The sequence below is a fragment of the Chlamydotis macqueenii genome, chromosome 1, assembly GCF_036417535.1.
Source record: "Chlamydotis macqueenii isolate bChlMac1 chromosome 1, bChlMac1.mat, whole genome shotgun sequence".
Classification (NCBI taxonomy): domain Eukaryota; kingdom Metazoa; phylum Chordata; class Aves; order Otidiformes; family Otididae; genus Chlamydotis; species Chlamydotis macqueenii.
In genome coordinates, this window is record NC_141556.1 from 132925337 (window position 1) to 132939369 (window position 14033).

At 41.4% G+C, this 14033-nt stretch overlaps 1 protein-coding gene across 2 annotated transcripts in view; it reads right to left on the reverse strand.

Moving 5' to 3' along the window:
• CDKL5 (cyclin dependent kinase like 5) overlaps window positions 1–12002 on the reverse strand; it is a 143070-nt gene extending 131068 nt beyond the window's left edge. For both annotated transcript variants that reach the window (XM_086767554.1, XM_086767546.1), the window contains exon 1: window positions 11968–12002. The gene's annotated coding sequence lies outside the window, so the exon portion shown is untranslated. The remainder of the gene's footprint in view (window positions 1–11967) is intronic.
• Between the last annotated feature and the right edge of the window lie 2031 nt (window positions 12003–14033).

Below are 14033 nucleotides of genomic sequence, written 5' to 3' on the forward strand. Positions count from 1 at the left end.
ACATTAACTGTATATTTCATACATTTTTGTACTCTTAAGAGTCAATCTTAAAGCAAGCACCACAGGGAATTCTCTAGCCTACACATACTTATGTGCCCAGCATCATTTGCTGCTCTCCCACTAGCCCTACAGAACCTGAACACGAGCACATACTGCGCTACAGTAATATACTTGCGCATTTGCTTGCAAAAATGCAACTAGACAAAAGTATTTTCATGCCAGTGTTATTACGTGTTAAAACAATCTCGGCTTTTGATATTTTGCTTCTAGATACAAACTCCAAGTAAAAGCATACCTAATGCCACTACTGCTGCGGTATCATGCTGAAAGTCTGTTCTGTATAACCACCAGGCATTGGCAGACATAAAGCAATTCATATCACGTTCAAATTTATTTCTGGTTTTCAGCAGAGGAACTTCACCACCACGGTCTGACATACGTACTGAATATGAAAGCCTACAATTTCTTTTAATGTATCCCGCAGTTTCTCAATAAAATGGTAAAGTCTATCAGACACGGAAAAGGAAGTTAGGGAAAATTCACCATTCATCTCACAAATGTAATTGACTCTAGAGGTCCATTTTAATCTTCATTTATCATTGCACCTGAAATAAAACCCAATTATTTCAGCTTCACAGGTGGACTGGATTTTCATCCCAAGAGATACGAATGAGCCATGAAATGATAAAAAAGTTCATAAATTAACATCACAGAAATACATATACTACATACAGAGCTGTCAAATCCCACACTTTAAACTGAATCCAGAGCTGCCCAGCTTAAACCTTTAGCCTGACGTGTCATCTCAAACATCAGCAGTGCAGCACAAGGACTACTATCCACTGGATAATACCGTACTCAGGCAGTGCAGCTTGCCCAGGCTGTGTTCACCTCGAGCAGGAAGGCTCAATGCTAGTGGGAGCCCTATCCACAGGGGCAACCTCTCGCCATGGCCTCATGCCAGACCCTTCTCGATCACATCGCCCAGCATCGTCTTCCATACGACCCAGTGCCTAGGTCTCCCACGTCAGCGCCCCGAAGTAGATAAAAAAAAATATATCTGTAAATACGCTGAACAAAGTAGTCTTATTTTCATCCCTGCTTCCATTCCACTACTGCAACCCAGCTTCCACTATTTCATTCTCAACATTGTATACAAAACTAGCTTTAAGGATAGGAAAGATATGTTTTCTTTTCTAAGTATTAGTTACATTCACAACAGGTGGAAGAAACTGGAAGTGGTCATTTATCTGTGCAACAACTTCCATCCGCACAAATTAGGACCCTCATAAAGCCCCTACCCCAAGATTTGACAGTATAAAAACCACACTCTTATTTTCATGCATTACATGCCCTACACTATCAACCTTGTACATTTTATACAACAAGTCATTCCACAAAATTCAGGGTATGTGTGTTTGTTGAATGGTAAAGATGCACGTGGCTTGGCAGCTTGCACATTTTGGTGGGAACTGTTCTGTTGTAACTACTGCTGTACTTCACAAAGTATAAAGAGAACAAAAATAAAACTAATGATCAAAATCAGGAAGTGAGCAAGAAGTTATATTAAATCCTAAGCAATATAAGAAAAAACTAGAAAAGTTTGATAGAATTATTTAAAAGTCTGGGATATTCAAAAAGAACTAGTATTTTAAAAAAAGCATAGCTATTGATTTTAGAGTGGGAAAGTAAATTGACTAGAGTAAATCTGGTTATTCATATTTACTATAATTGAACAATCTTTTTTCATTAGCATTGAGGCTTTACGTAATCTAATTATTTAAAAGGACAGCATACTTCCTCTTTGTTAATTTCTTTGAAGAACAGCAAGTTAACAAGCTTGATCTGCCATTCCATTTTCAGTGAAACAGCCAACAATAGCTCAAATGTTATTTTAAGTGAATATAACTGGAACAGTCAAACAAAAGGTCACCCATTTTACTGGTGTGGAAAAATACAGGATAGGCCTCCTGGCCTCCCAGGGCTGTTCAGTACTTTGCATGATCAAAGCCCAGCAGACTTTGGCCTTAATATAAACAGCTTCCTATCTCCCCTCATCCATACATATTTGCAACACAATTTTAGTCACTGCATTTTATGGTGACTTGTATAAACAAATTTGATTTACCCTACAAGAAAAAAAAAAAAAAAAAAAAAGCAGAAAACATCTCCCAGTCTCCAAACTTGAAACAATCTTAACTTTCAAATAAATTAATTACAAATATACATGGAATTTTTTTTTTCCTCTGAGTTACATCACAAAATTTGAGTCAGCAGAGGCAAACCAAAAACAACTCAGTTAACAGAAGTAAGGTTATGATTTTTTTTCAAATACGCTGTTCACTCACAGAGCTTTAGGCAACTAAAATGTCAATATGTAAAGAATGTACTGAAACAGACAAATGACAAATACAATGACAGGAACAGTTATTTGGTTAGGAACAGCAGAGTCAAGGTTCACCTTCTGAAAATACTGGTTTGTTACTATTACCATGGGCATCCCACACAGTCACCTTCTTACCGAAATCTGGTTTTATTTATAGCTGTAGTACAGTTTTTAAAGAAAGTCAAACAACCCATTTGTTGTGTTGAAGTTGTAGAATTCTTGAAATCCTGAGCTGAACCAAACCTTTCAGCCCTCTGAGTTTTTCAATAAATATTTGAGCGATTTCAACTTGTTTTGCTGTGCTACAGCACCTCTTTCCTCTGTAATCCTGCTCTGTTCTATAGAAGAGGTTCTATGCTTGAAGTTCCTCCTGGTTGGCTGCCACTCTTCTTCCTGCATCAAGTTCATATTTCTGTCACTGATTTTGTACGGTGCGTACAACCTCTTACCCACATACATCAGATGACATGTTTTCTACTCCATCTACAATTCTCTCCTTTCCCTTGCCCTTTGTGATAGGTCTTAACTGAACAGCTCTTCCCCCATTTCCTTTAAAGATGGGAAATTCCTTAAATTTCTGCAGAACCTACATCAAGCAATGTCAAACACGTCTCCTACAATAACTCTGGGTCCCATGTCCACCCATGAGCGTACCCTTACTTCCCTCCTAGAATAACATCCCCAAATTATTGCCCCTACGATATCTCCCCCATTACGCACAATGCGATAACCTATCACATCATCTTCACGTGTTTCCCACTTTCCATGTCATGTTCACTTTGCACACCAGCTTGGCAAAAGCCAGCAAATGTCATGATACGTATTACTGCAGGCTGACAGAGACACAGAACGGAGTTCCCCCTGTTTCTTGCCCAGTCTCTTGTCTAACCACCTGCCTGTTTCCATAAGACCTATATGTTTGCAACAGAGCTGGAGAATACTGCCTCTCTGCCAAAACTGACTAGAAAGGGAGCAAGTGGCCCAGAAGTTATTGGCAGGTTGGGAGGACAGGCTAATGGACAGATGGATGGACAGATGGAACAATTGCATAAGCAACCTTCCCTCAAACAAAAATAAAACTTTGAAGTCCCACCTGTTCCACAAAACATTTCATCAGCACTAGTGACTCCTCACTTCAAGGTTTTCTGTTTTATAATAGGCCACACTGCGTAAAGTAGTAGCTCTAGTCTATAGACTTACTGGATCAACACACTACTTACTGTACATCACGATGTACAGCTACAGTGCTCCATAAATAACTGTCTTTAAACACAAGCTGTACCCAAACAAGATTTCACAGTTAAGTAGAAAAACAATGGTTGCATAAACATCATAATGGCATGTAATTTAAAACATCCTTCCTAATAATAACGTCAACAAAGAACGAGAAAGAAAACACAAGATATTGGGGTGAGGTTTTTTGGGTTGTTTTTTGTGTGCCTTTTTTTTTTTAAGAAACACAAAAAGATGTAGAGAAGTAAAAATAAAGACTACTACCAATTAAAGGATCTGCAAAGGCGTCTTGCATTTCAACAGCCTAAGACTGTGTGAAGGGATACAGAAGAAGCTGTGCTAGATGAACAGATGGATCAGGAAAGTGTGAACAGGTCCATAAGGTAAACTCAAGTTTTTAAAAGCATGAAACTTCTGAAGCAAGCATAGACTCGTGGTAGGTGTTTTCATGCAAGGATTAGTTAAGGCGAGTGATTTAAAGGTTTCTTTGGGGTTTTTTAAGGCTTACAGATTTAGGAAGGTAACAGCATACTACGTGTACATGTCTGGAGTGGTGGATTTGGGGATACTGCAACTCTGTCCTTGTCTGACAAGCAAAGCAAGGAAGACTGGAAGCATTTTTGCAGAGGTTAAGCAAACAACCAGATGGCAACATTGTGGTTGTGGCAGATTAAGAGTAGAAACAAACAAAAACAAAAAAAAAAAAAAAAAGGGAAGATCAGAGTCAAAAGAAGAATTATCTTTTCAAGTGCAGCACTGTCATTAAAATGAGTTGAGCATAGCAAGGAGGGGAGAAAAAGGTGCCCTGGAAAGAGAAGAATAATTTAATTCTACGCAACTTCTTCCTACTGATATTTTAGGACTAAATATATTTTTAGGAAAATAGTGCTTTTGAGTAGAAGGTCTAACTAGACCACCTCCTGAGGTCCCTCTTCCATCACTGGTGTCAGTTATAACTTCAAAACACCCTAAGCAATCCTATTAAAGACAGCAACAGAAAATTGGGGAGAGGGTGTTCTACATCCATTAGCAGATTCAGTCTCACTTCAGTGAACATCCATCTTGCAATAAAAAAGGATATAATTTTTTTTAAAGTGTATGTTCTGAGGTTCACAACTGAAAATTATTAACATCTACTGTCACTGCTATGACAATTACCTACTCTTTGACTAACAAAGAGCTTTAACTTTTGGAAGAATATTTCTATACACAAGCACCACATAAGTAAACTAAACTTCTTTTGATGTCAAATGGTACATAACATAAAAAGCAAACTTGTTCTAGATTATAAAAAAAAAATCTACGCTTATCTCCTATTTTAACTCCCCAAAGTATATTCTAACAACACAGAAGACACTTAAGAGCTGCCACTATGTCTACCAACTACTTTGAACAACATGAATTTGAAATATCAGTTAAGATGCGAGATTAAAAACAGTTTCATATACTATATGAGGTGCTGTATGTTTTGACAGCTTTAAGATTTCTTCACCTCTGAAAGGGCTTCACATAAAAACTTAAGTCAGATGGGCCCCAATCCTGCATACACTTCTCCGTAAGCAATACAACTGAAGTTGAACATATGTTTAACTTATTACATGTGCACAAATATTTGTAGAGAGCTTAAGTGACTCCAGGGAATAAACAAAATGCTGCCAAGCGTTCAAAATAAAAAACAGAAGAGGAAACTTTTCCTGCAATTTGTTTTCAGCTACTGTAAAGTTGTTACTGAACACAGCCAGTTAACAGGAATGTTGAACAAGTGTAATAGCTCTGACAAGACAAGCTTTATGAAGAGCTGACTATGACATACCCCCACCTTCCATGCACCTCGATTTTGCTATGACTACTTCAGATAACAGCCAAAAATGTAATCTGCAAAAACCCCCACCAACTCAGAAGATGCAGAACAATCAAACTACATCACATCTATTCACCGAAAACTGCTCTGATGAACCTGCAAATAACACGCCATGCCACAGCACACAAGATACTCTTACCAGACATACTGGAATTCACTGTAAGAGCCAGCAGTGACTAACATCCAAATGCTTCCATCAAGCTTTTGAAGGCTATCTACTACAGGATTCCTATCAGAACACAGTTTCCTCTTTGCCATCATCTAGAAATGTGGTCCAGATGAAACAGGAGAAGAAAGAAAAGGAGCACTGCACACAACCAAGCATCATGAGCCTGCAACATTCAGGGCCCACTGGACTTTCTTGTCTACCAACACCATCGTAGTGCTGATGCACATGTAGGCAATCAACGAGGTTGAGAGATGTGAACTACACAAAAAATAAATATGAGCTTCATAAGATTAGGAAGTGTATGAAGAAATAGGAAGCTTATAAATGCAAATCTACTGTGCTCTCAAGTTTAATTCAAAAGTTTCTGTGCTTTAAAGATAAATACATCAATATAAAGTCCCACTTGCTGGTACAAAGCTTAAAACAGGTACTAGCTGGCAATTATTTCGTGGCCATGAAATCAGAGTGTTCCAACAAGTTAAAATGGCCCAAAGTCTATCACATACAGACCAAGCAGAAAGGTCTAGCTTCTCAAGGTCAGAAAGGGATGAAACTGTACAGCAGTGAACTGATGTGACATGACTAGGGGTAATGGTTTCAAAAGAGAGGGAGGCAGATTTAGATTAGATATTAGGAAAAAATCATTTACAATGAGGGTGGTAGAACACTGGAACAGGTTGCCCAGAGAGGTGATGGATGCCCTATCCCTGGAAACATTCAAGACCAGGTTGGACAGGGCTCTAAGCAATCTGACCTGGCTGGAGATGTCCCTGCTCCTTGCAGGGCAGTTGGACTAGATGGCCTTTAAAGATCCTTTCCAACCCTAATGATTCTATGATTCTACGATTTACATTCAAGTGCTACTCAGTTACTCCACATGTAAGTGGGACTTCACAGCCGAGTAGTTGCTCCCTTCATAAGCACTAAGCTCACTCAATGTAAATCAAATGTACTGAAGAACTCTGGATTGATTCTATGCCAGATAGTTACCCCAGATAAATATCAGCTCAGAGGAACTTAAAAAAAATCCATTTCAAGATCACAACAACAACTTCTATGAGTTTGAAAACTAAGGATTTCCATACAAATGCAAGGGCTTCAAAATTAGCTGTTAGAAGATGAGATCATTAAAATATAGTCCTAAGGAACTAAACTAAATACAATAATATATTTGTAGGGGAGAATTGTTAAGTGTTAACCACTTATCTGAATTCACTAAGAAATGTACAGTTCCTACAACACATGATGACTTTTAAACACTGACATCTAATTATGAAGAAAAGTAGAGGGGGTGAAAAAGGTTTTGTTTTCATATTCAAGCTCAAAGAATGGTATTTTTTATACTTAATAGTTGAATAAATATTTGATTTTACTAAACCTTACAGCCACATCCTCCCTTTCCTTCAGCTGAATGACGCAGTGTGTTACCATTAACATCTGTATTTCTATAGTCATTGGTAAGAAAAGGTTAATAGGGACACTGATACAATTCACCAAAAGAATGAAGCTCTATGTGGCTGGCATAACGAGGATTCAGCTAAGAATTGATTCACATTTTGGCTTTTTTCAAGGAATAAATTTATTTTGTGGTTTGGGGGCTTTTTCTCCCCCCCCCTTTTTTTTTTTTTAAATATTGCCAGGCAAGTACTTCTCATGAATGCAATCCACAGAAAGATTATCTTCTTTTCCCAAAATATGTGTCAGTGTTAAATTAAGTTATCATTAAAAATATATTTACTTTCAAGACATTAGCTGGCAATTCCAACACTAGAGAGTTCAACCAGCTTAGATTAGGAACACAAATAAACTGGAACATACTAAACATCTCTTCTGAAGTAATGTTAGAAAAATAAATCTAATTGCACTAAAGCTAAAATTAAAAGCTTCTGGAGACCTAAACACTTCAGTATCACAGGTAAGTATTATAGAAAGTCATCATATATCAACTACAGCTATCTATTTATTCCATACACATTTTCCTCATTTTAAGACACAGCAATAGATTACTTTGGCTCCACAGCAGCCAAACATAAATTCGGTATCAATCTTCATATGAACAGAGAAGCAGAACACAACTCTAACTTGAGAGCCCATACATTCACATCAGGAAACAGGCACGGAAATTCTCTGAAGGCTAGCTTATTCCTATGAAATTCTCATGGTTGCCTCAGAGAAGGGAGAAAAATAAATAAATAAATAAATAAATAAATATATACACACATGCAATATTCCTATAGCAACAGAGTTTAAAACATGCAGAACCTTTTAAATATATTTTGTTCTTTCATTCTGATTTCATCAAGATATTTAACACAATTATTTCTGCTATGCTAAAATATCTTATTTAACACAGTGACAAAGTAATACATTATCACATTCTAAATAAAAAGCTTATTGTTAAAAGCTGAATACATTAGTGTTGCAAACATTCCAAAGTTTAACATTTTTCCTTCATCCATATTTAATATCATGAAACTGCACAGACTTGGCAAGGGGCTGATGTTTAACAGTTATTTCCTCCATTTACTTATGTATTGTTTTAATGCTTATTTTAATTTATACAATGAAATTAATTCTTACTGCTTCTGACACAGAAAGCTGATACTACCATTCACAAACAAATCTCCATCTAGGTACTAAAGTATTATTGTCAGAAAACACAATTTGGAACCAGGAAACAAATTCTGTTACTCATTATATTAATTACACACATTCTTTAGTGACAGCAAGTCACTGACCATTCTCATGCCTTGATGCTCCAATGTGAAAATCAAGATCTAGAGTTGCAAGGTTTAGCTCATGAGTAGTGCTAAAACTCTTTAAAATTCTCAAATAGAAGTTATGACAAACGTAAGCCATTCTTGTTCCTTTCACATTATGAGCACACAGTTCACAATGACTTCATTTATCCTCCATGTCAACACATTTTCAGAGTAGGTCCCTCTCATTACTGTTTCATGACCCATGTTCATGATCTGCTCAGATTAAGCATGTAAGCTCAAGAAAATTCTCATAAATAACAATTCACGTCTTATCCAGAGCTTAAATAATACCTATGAAAACTGCTGGTTGTTTTGTTTTTCTTTTCAGATTTCTACTGTTGAGTGTTGCGTGTTCAAGACAGAGAAAGCTAATGCTTATATGTGAACGGTTTTCAAGAGCACCCATATATAGTCAGTATTATAAATAACTATTTTTATAACAGCACTGAACTGGCTTCTTGTTATATATGGAGACTTGGTGGTTTCTGCATAGAGAAATTATTCTCTTATTCTACCTTGTACTTGCAGCCTAAGGCTTCTCCTCCCACTCACATAGCCTTGCTCCACACAACAACAGAAATAGCCACTGCCAGTGTCAAACCATGCTGGCATTATAGTTAACTATACCAGTGCTCCAATAATAGTTTCCAACAGACTAGCACAAACCTCTTTACAAAAAGAGGTTCCCTCTATACCAACCATACAATGTTTTACATTTTCCTGTAGCTATTTCACAAGTAAAAAAGGTTTATGAAATTGATATTCTCATGGGGTTTGTTAGGAATATAGAGCTACAGTAAAAAATTCAGTATTTGATTCTCAAAGTGTATTTTTTTCTCATCATTATTAAACTAAACTGAAGGGATCTATAAGAACATTAAAATGGATCTGTAATTTCTTTGTTTCAACGCTTCAAGGTTTGAAAACAAAGCCAGAGCAGATCGGCTACAACACTCACAGGTTTGTTACAACTCTCATTTTAAAGTCAGACAAAAGGAATCAAAACAAATTTCTAGTTTCAGCTTCCATAAAGTTCAAATCTAAAACATTTTTCAAAAATCTTTATCATAAACCAACAATGGATTATATATCGGATTCATTAAAATTGTCAACATTCAACTAAAGTTAAGAATCAGGCGTAATGCAAGTATTTTTTACATGTGTATTTTTCAATTATAGTAACTGCTTTCAACTGCAGGTCTAAACACTGGCTGAATCTAGTTCCAAAATACGGTATGGCACTTGCTCCTCACAGTACTTCATTCCTACAGCTTTAGATTTCTCCCCTTTCCTATGAACTACGGTCTTTCACCCATTGTAATGTATCATCCAGTTTTTCTGCATGCCAGAAAAAAAATGAAGGGGCTAAAACACAGTGACAAAGATTTTGATACAATTTTGATTTAAGTCTCTGAATACTGCAGGTTTCTGTAAATACTGACAAATAAGGCCATATTCCTCGGAGTTAGTCAATGCGGAGGCTTCGTTAGGCAGAGAGCTCTCTCTTTGCAGAACATCATGCCAGAAGTACAAAGGGGGAGATTTTCCTTCCTATTGCCAAGTGATCAAAATGAGAGAAATCTTGAACACCCACACAACTAGAGGTAGTATTTAAGTCTGTACATTAGAAAAAAAACAATACTTCTATTATTCAGTCCACCTATTAAAATGGTGCTTTGTGTTTCTACTACAGGCAGGTATATTTTATTAAAAGCTTGCTTTTTTTTTTTTCCTCAACTGCAGACCTCTTTGCTGTTCAGTCAGCGCACACACACGCTAAGAGAAGAAAAATCTTAAAGATTATGTTGTTTTAAGCAAAAACAACAGACTACGTCAAGTGTTATATCTGACACCCTTACACTGAGACTTGGGAAAAAAAATAGTGACGTGTCCTCATAGATAACAAAATGAAGTGGGAATTGTAGATTGTACTAGTCAAGAAACCGTTACCAACTGGCAATATACAACTTGATCAGTCGTTATACTGGAAGCCAGTCGTGCTCAACATCTCTGAAACACAGCAGAGAGGCATGAGGACAACAAAAGAAACCAACAGGACAATTTAAAACTTCTCTCCTGCAATACTGCGGAATCTGAAGGCCACTCATTATCTGCATCTAATAGTATGCCAATGGATTTTCCTAGCCTCGCTCTGTTTCATATTTGCTCACAGCCTATATGAGATGTTCCAAAGCTTTGCTAAATAAATACATATTTGCAATAAATAAGAACTCTTCCCTATACGACTGTACACTAATGTGTTGCCACCTTGACAAGCCTACTGAGTAGAAGTCAGGCAACAGCTTCCCTCACACAGGAATTTGCATGACCATTACTAATTTCACCATGGCAGTTTCAGGCTGTTGCCGTTTCAGACAGCTACCTGCCGCAGAAATGGTAGGCAGTACACGATGCAGACAGAAGGAGGATCTCTGAGAGAGAGGCTGGAGTAGTTCAGCAACAGCGCGCAAAGCCCTCGTACACACCAAAGAGAATGGAATAGGAATAGAGCTTCTTGCTCCTCCAGCCCAGGATGAGGCATTGCTGCAAATGCACAAAACCCTGCTTTGAAAAAATCCTTTTCCCTTCCATATGCTCAAGTCCAAGGATAAGCAACCGAGTTTTCCTTGCTCACGGACCAATATAAAAGATGAAACCCGAGAGCAGAATCGAGGGATAGCCCAGCAATGGGAATCCCGGCATCTCTCTTCTTGCTAGCGGCTGGCACTGAGGACCAGCCTTCTCTCCTGGGTGTTGTCCCCTCTGATGCTCTCCATCACTGCCTACCTACCTGGTAACAACTGCTGTGTTTTCTTATAACTGGCACAGAAAAATGCACAAGCCCAACAACGGTGCAAGTGATTTAAAAAAAAAAAAAAATAGGGCGAAAAAAAAAAAAAAAGGCAGAAAAATACTCCCTCCCCCAAATCATAACAGCCTAAGGAGTATCTTTTCAGAAAAAGCCGTGAGCCATTCCAGCCGGCCGGCGGGGGTATCCGGGAGGCAGCGGGGAGGGCCACCGCCGGACACGGAACACAGCCGGAATCACACAGGCGGCCGCCGCCCCCCCACCCCACCCCTCCCGGGGCACCTCAGTCAAACCACGGCCGGCGGGGCCGCGGAGGGGCCGCGCCCGCGGGCGCTGCCCCCTCCCCAGAGGGGCGGCGAGCGGGCACCGGGCCGCCACCAGACCGCGGCCAGCCACCGCACCCTCGGCCCCGCCGCACCTGGGGAGCGAAGCAGGGAGCGGCTCGCCGCTGCCCACCGGCGGAGGCACCCACCGAGCCCCCCCCGCCCGCCGCAGCAGCGCCGGGAAACGGCTCACGGCGCGGGGCAGGCGAGGGGAGGGCGGGCGGCGGCCGCCTGAGCGGTGGGGGTCGCGCGGCTGGCCGGTGGAACGGGGCGGAGGGGGAAGGGATGGAGCCAGAGGAAGGGATCGGGACGCGGGTCTGCCCCGCCGCCGCCGCCGCAACAAGAGCCCGGGCAGCGAGGATGTGACAGGTGAGGGCGAGGGGCGACCTCCCGGCGCTAGCCCGGCCCCGCGCAGCTCCCCTACCTCCGCTTCGGCGCCGCCGCTGCCGCTGACTCTCCTCGCACCCGGCGGCGCGCGCTCACTCACTCGCCCGCCACCGCCCCCTCACTCCGTTCCCCCACCCTCCGCGGCCCCTCCCTAGCGCGGCGCTCAACCGACGCCACTAGCCATTCGGCCCAGCCCCCAAGCCCGCACTGACATTCCTTCTCACCAGTAGCGGAGGAGCAAGCTGCCCCCAGGCCACGCCTACGCCCTCTTTGACCAATAGAAGCTAGCTATGAGCCTTCTCCTCCGCCCCACACTGGCACCGTCCCCCCGCCGCGGCACCACCCTCCCCTCGCGGCAGGTTCGGTTGACTCGCAGCTGCCGAGCAACGGGGCGCGGGGTTACGGGCGGCGGCGGGGCCGGGGGCCGGGGCCGGGGCGAGGCGGCTGCGGGGCGGGTTGGGGGCGATAGGCGAGCGATAGGCGAGGGGAGGCCCGTCCGCAGGAGAGGCGGCAGCAGCAGGACTTACGAGCGGCACCTCTGCTGCTGGCAGCGCGGGCAGGTGAAGGTGCGGGGGTCCAGCCTCCGGCAGCAGGGCCGGACCCTGAAGGACGCGGCCCTCCCTGGGCGAGGAGAGGGCTGGAGGCTTCTCGTTCGGGAGGGGGATTTCGCCTAACGGATGGGCTTTTTTTTTTTTTTTTTTTTATTTGGCACGGAAACTAGTCCACGCCCCCGGCACGCAGAGCCGTTAGTCACCCGTGTGCGGAACGGGGAGGCGTGGGGGGGGGAAGGGCCGTAGGAACTGCTGCTGCTTTTGCTGGAGGGATGGAGAGAAGGCAGCAGAGATGTTAAAAATCAGTGTCTCCTTCTTCCTCAGATCAGCTCCTGAGACGGTGAACATGTCTCCGTCACTCAAGCATTTCTCCAGCCTTTACAAAACCGTAATCTCAGCTTGCAGATTTTGCCCGTAAGGCTTGCACTTTCCAGTTTTGCTCACACAAATTAAAGCCACTTTCATCTGCCACTTTCAGGCAAACATCAAATATCAGATGCATCATGGCAAAATGCAGTTCTGCAAGTTACGGATGCTTGAACTCAGCTACCATTTTCTTGGTATGCTTCAATGGTTATTTAGATTAGAAAAAATGTTATGAAGCCCACTGGACATAACATGCTGTAGGACTGAGCAATGATTGAATATTGCTAATCTAACACCAACCAAAATATATTTCTTTTGTAAGGATATGAACCTTAAAAAAAAAATCTGTGCAGATAGGTAACAGAACTTAAGGTATTTGCAGTGCATAAAAATCAGACTCCTCATTTTCATTTATCATTTCACATAGACTGCTTCATGAGCCTTGGGGCACTCAAGTGTTTTAGTTTGGATCAGGGATGCACTTTTCAAGTAAATACTGCCATCATCTCTGCTTATAGTGCTTTGATTCACAGTGAAGCATGGTGTTGGAGTGCATGAAGTAGATCCCCTTTGGATGAAGCTGATCTGGCAGGGGTGCTCCAGGAGTGCACCTAATGCATTCCAGCCACAAATGAGCACTCAGCAGGACTCAAACGGAGCTAGTCAAACGCTAGGAATCCCTGAAATGTGTATAGCTTGGAGGTCAGGCCCTCAGAACCGACTGTTGCGCTCTACAGGTTTTCTATTAGGCTTTGATGCTTGCCAGTGTAGTCAAAGACTTGGAGCTTTGTGATTCAGAAGGAAGGTCGCAGAGGTTTTCTAATTTAACATCTGAAGGACCTGATTTGTTGTTCATGGCAAGCGGTCAAACCGATCTTCTGAAACTTTGATGCTTAAAAGTCTGCTGAAACTCACAGTTTGTATATGGATCTTTCCATATTGTTGAGTCAGGGGTACAACACGTCATCCATAGCTATAAGGTTAACTTAAAGTTCAAGATGTGATGCTGTTGTCTAATGGGTAGAAAATGTGCTACCAGTGTTCCTACTCCAGATATTGTCAGTGGCTTTTGTGGTCCTTAATTATGCTGCTATGTCTGTAACTGATTCCAGGATAGAAGGCAGTGGTGCTACAAGTTAAAAATTAAGATAAATGACTGGGTAATGCTTTAATCCTTAAAATTACT